This window comes from Elephantulus edwardii, unplaced genomic scaffold, assembly GCF_000299155.1.
Source record: "Elephantulus edwardii isolate Elephantulus edwardi_28Jun2011 unplaced genomic scaffold, EleEdw1.0 scaffold00001, whole genome shotgun sequence".
Lineage (NCBI taxonomy): Eukaryota > Metazoa > Chordata > Mammalia > Macroscelidea > Macroscelididae > Elephantulus > Elephantulus edwardii.
The window spans coordinates 24,587,960-24,592,801 of NW_006399751.1; the positions used below are offsets into that span (position 1 = coordinate 24,587,960).

General features: G+C 40.0%; 1 pseudogene; it reads left to right on the plus strand.

Moving 5' to 3' along the window:
• Positions 1-3,515: 3,515 nt before the first annotated feature.
• LOC102874224 overlaps positions 3,516-4,842 on the plus strand; it is a 3,931-nt pseudogene continuing 2,604 nt past the window's right edge.

Sequence of the window (4,842 nt, forward strand, 5' to 3'; positions counted from 1 at the left end):
GATTCTGAAATTCAGGTGGTATGAAATCAAAGTCATATTTTGGCTCCTAGTAGCCAATAGAAATTAGTAGATTGACTCAAAGAAATCCCTTCCAAAATGTTCAGTTTAAACTGGTTATGTTTGTATTCTGCTGGAGTTCCTTTAAATGTTACAGTTCAAACCCACTGGTTGCTCCCTGGGAAAGATAGAGGCAGTCTGCTTCAATAAAGAGATAGGGACTTGTAGGTATTTCTATGTTCCAGGGTTGCTATACATTGTAGTTGACTCAAATGGAAGTTGAAGAGAGAGTGGAACCTAATTACACAGTGCCAATTATTAGAAGGAAATGCCTTTTTCTTACTTTGTTCAGCTAATGATTTATTAAAAATACTTATCTTTATTTTGCAAATGATTTATGAAAGCTACAATAATTCACTTTGCACTCTTGACTTGCTAAAACTGTTGTTGTTGTTATGTGTCACTGAGTTACCTGCGACTCATAGCGACCCTATATATGACAGCCCTAAACCCTGCTCTATCCTATGCCAATCTTCTTGTCTCTGACACACCCATCCACATTACTCCCATCACCGAATCAATCCATCTTGTTGAGGGTTGTCCTCTCTTGTGCTGTCTTTTCACCTTCCCAAGCATGACGTCCCTTTCCAAGGACTGGTCCCTCCTTGCAACATGTCCAAAGTATATCAGATGAAGCTTCAAAATCCTTGCCTCCAAGGAGCAGCCTGGTTTAACACTCTCCAAGATAAACCTGTTTGTTCTCCTAGCAGTCCAGGGCTAAAAATACCTAAAGAAATACTTGTTACAGGGTTTATATATCTTGAAAACAATAATTCTCTATTTTTAATCATCCTATATTTAATGATGCTCAGCTTTAGAACAATATCTGACAGATATGCATTTTAACAAAAGGAGCAGGTGAAAGACATTTCCCACTTACCGAAGTAACCAATGCATTCAGTGTTGCCTTGGGGCCCCCATCCCAGCATGTGTCTTGTACTTTCCCTTTCCTGCTCCGTCAGCACCTCCTTGCACTCCTGCCTGCCCCATTGTGGTGCTGGAGGAGAGTATTGAACGTATGGACCACCAAGAGAACAAACACGTCTGTCATGAAGAGGATGAAACCAAGTTTCTCCTTGGAGGCTAAGAAGGCATCATGCTCAGATGAATGGAGCGACAGTACAAGAGAGGAAGATCCCTGGATAAGAGGGACTGACAGAGTAACTGGGATAATGGGGGTAGGTGTGTTGAAGTTAGTGAGACTGGCTCAGAATGTTGTTCTTGTTGTTATGTGCCAACCCCTAGCGACCCTATGTAAAGCAGCTTTGAAGTCTGTGCTGAGCCAGTCTGTGACCTTCTGCAGTAAGCACTTCAGGTCCTCCTCACTTTCAGCAAGTAGGGTTGTCATCTGCATAATAGAGATTGTTGATGAGTCTTCCTTCAATCCTGATGCCACATTGCTCCTCATAAAGTGCAGCTTTCCAAATGATCTGTTCTGTATATAGATTGAAAATGTATGGAGACATCAGGGCACATCCCTGATGCACACCTTTCCTGATTTTGAATCATGCAGTGTTTCCTTGCTCTATTCTGAGGACTGCTTCCTGGTCCAAGGATAGGTTTCACATAAGCACGATCAAGTGTTTTGGAATTCCCATTTTCCTCAAAGTTAGCAACAATTTGTTGTGATCCACACAGTCAAGTGCCTTTGTATAGTCAATGAAACAGATAGACATTCCTCTGGTACTCTTTGCTTTCTGCCAAGATCCATCTGACATTGATTGGTGATAATGTCTCTAGTGCCATGATGTCTGCTAAACCCAGTTTGTATTTCCGGTAGTTAGGGCAGGCTTAAGAGCTTTTGTACATAGGGTCACTATGAGTTGCAGGTAACTCAACACACATAACAAGAAACAGCATATTTAGTGGGAGGGATTGAGAGCCTCTCAGAGCCCAACATAATGTTTACTTTTCTGCCACTCCATGTAAGCTAGTAATTGAACGTACTTGTTATGCCAGCTACCTGTGTAGTTGCTGTAGGTGCCATCAAGTCAATTGAGACTCATAGCAACCTTGTGAATGACAAACTGAAACCTTTCTGTACCCTGGGCCATCTTCACAATTTGCCATTCTCAAGCTCATGTTGCAGTTACTGTGCCCATTTATCTTGTTGAACATCTTCTTTTCTTTTACTGATCCTGTATTTTTCCAAGAGTTCCAAAGTCCTTTTCCCCCAATAACTGACTCCTCAAAACATGTAAGGCAAATCTCACCAACTTACCTCTAGGAAGAACCCTTGGAGGAACCAGCTTCCTCCAAGGCAGATTTGTTTATTCTTCTGACAGCCATGGGAGAGCAATCTTTTTCACCAACACCACAGTTTAAAGGCATTGATTCTTCAGTTTTCCTTATTCATTGTTCAACTTTCAGATGTGTCGGAAGCAATTGAAAAAATACTATCATTTAAAGTAGGCACAATTTAGTGTTTAAACTGACAGTCTTACTCTTTGGTACTTTAACAAGGTCTTTGAGAGCAAATTTGCCCAATGCAGTATGTCTTTGGATTTCTGGACTGCAGCTACCAACGGGTTGATTATGGATCCAAGTAAAATGAAATAATTGACAGCTTCAAACTTTTCTCCATTTATCATGTTTGCTGTTGGTCCAGGTGGGAGGATTTTAACTTTCATGATGTTAAAATGTAATCCATATTGAAGAATATAGTCTTAGACTTTCTTCATTCAGTGCATTAAGTGTACACAGCTTTCTGAAAGCAAGGTTTGTCTTCTACGTATTGCGGGTTATTAATAAAATCTTCCTCCAATTATGATGCCATATCCTTCTTCATAAAGTTCTATTTCTTAAACTGTTCACAAATTAATTGGTATGGAATTAAGAGTAGGTTTGAGAGCACTGAGGCACATCTGATATTATGGAAATTTATTCTGTACTGTGGATGTCGCTGATGGGTATCCTTCCCCTGTGTGAAATTAATAGAGGTCAATTTCAGCTGTCTATGCCATGTCCAGTTTTTTATAGCTGTTAACCACAATATCAACAGTTCAGATCCATCATCTGTTCCTCCAGAGGAAGACGAACAATCGCCTCCTGTACACATTTCCAGCTAAAGAAACGAAATAGAAGGTTGTCGTGAATTGGAATCATTATAAGGGCCATGGAGGTGGTATTTTAGTTTTCCATATTCTAAGGCAGATATTTGGTGGTACGGAACCATATGCATTGCACTGCTAACCCTAAGATCAGCAGCTTGAATCCCCCAGCTGTACCTCTAGAGAAGAATGGAATATCTCACCCTCAGAAACATAAATGAGGTTCATTAGGAAGACCCCCAATGAGATAGATTGACATGGTGACCGTAGTAACTTCATTTGGAATTAGCTTGATGGCTGTAGATTTAGCTTGGCAATACTCTAATATTTACAAAATAAGCATGAATCACTAGAATAATAGTGATTTCCTTCTTTATAACAAGTGCTGTGTCAGTGAGAAGCGTGCCGATGCAAGGTAAATTTGATTAGCTGATACTACTAAATCCTAAAAATTGATGGCTCAGTTCCAAGGGAGTTTGAAATTCACTGAAAGGTGATTTTCTCCTATTACAGTTCATTGCTGTAAAGTCACAGCAACTCGACATATGGTTTCTGAGACTATAAATCTTTACAGGAGGAGATTGTCCATCTTTCTTCCACAGAGATGATGGAGAATTTAAACCACTGACCTTTTGTTTAACAGGCTACCATGCAATTCATTTTGCGTCCCAAACTCCTTTTTTTCTATTATATTCAGAAATACCTTTAAATATATATTAAAATGAAAATCTATGGTCTGTTGTAGTTGTTAAGGATCACCCATAACAACCCTGGAACAACCACTCTGAGCCCTGTCTTATCTTGTGCCATCCTCACCATCTCTGATCCACTTGAGCCCTTTGCAGTAGTCATTGTGTTAATCCATTTAGTTGAAGGTCTTTTTCTCTTTCTGCAACCCTCCACATTCCCAAGTATAATGACAATCTGCAAGGAATAGTCTCTTCTGGCAACATTCCCCCAAGGTATGTAAGACAAAGCTTTATTATCTTTGCCCCCATGGAGCACTCAGGTTGTACCTTCTCCAAGACATTTCTGTTCTTTTAGTAGGCCATGAGATACTCGGTACTCGGTTCTCTAACACCACAACTAATAGGCGTCAGTTCTTCTCTTGTCATCCTTATTCACTGCCCTGATCTAAGATGTATGCAAATGACTGAAAAGACCATGGTATGAGTCAGGTTCACCTTAGTCCTCAAACTAACATCATTGTTCCTCAATAATCTGGGGAGGTCCCTGACTGCAGACTTTCCCAGTGTAATACATTTCCTGATCTCCTGACTGCTGGTATCAATCGTGTATATTATGGATCTAAATAAGATAAAATGATCATGATGTTGCTTATAAGCCCGGTGGTGAAGGTTTTTGCCTTCTTGATAATGAGATGTAATCCATACTGAAGGCTGTATTCTTTGATCTGCTGCACAAGAACTTCAAGTCCTCCTCACTTTCAGTGAGCAAGATTGTGCTGATGATTGGTGATGAGTCTTTCTTTTTCTTTCCCTCCCTCATCTTCCCAATAACCTCTGCTCTCATGGTGATTTTCTCCCTCCTCTTTTTTCTGCTACCCTTCTCTCCTCCCCCCTTGAATATTTATACATATCTTGCTCAATTATCCTCTTATTTTCACAGTAGTGGTCCTATGCACTATTTGTTCTTCCGTGACCAAGTAATCTCACTTAAAAAATTGTCTCTAGACTCTCCCTTGTTGTATTTTATTTCACAAATACTTTGTTGT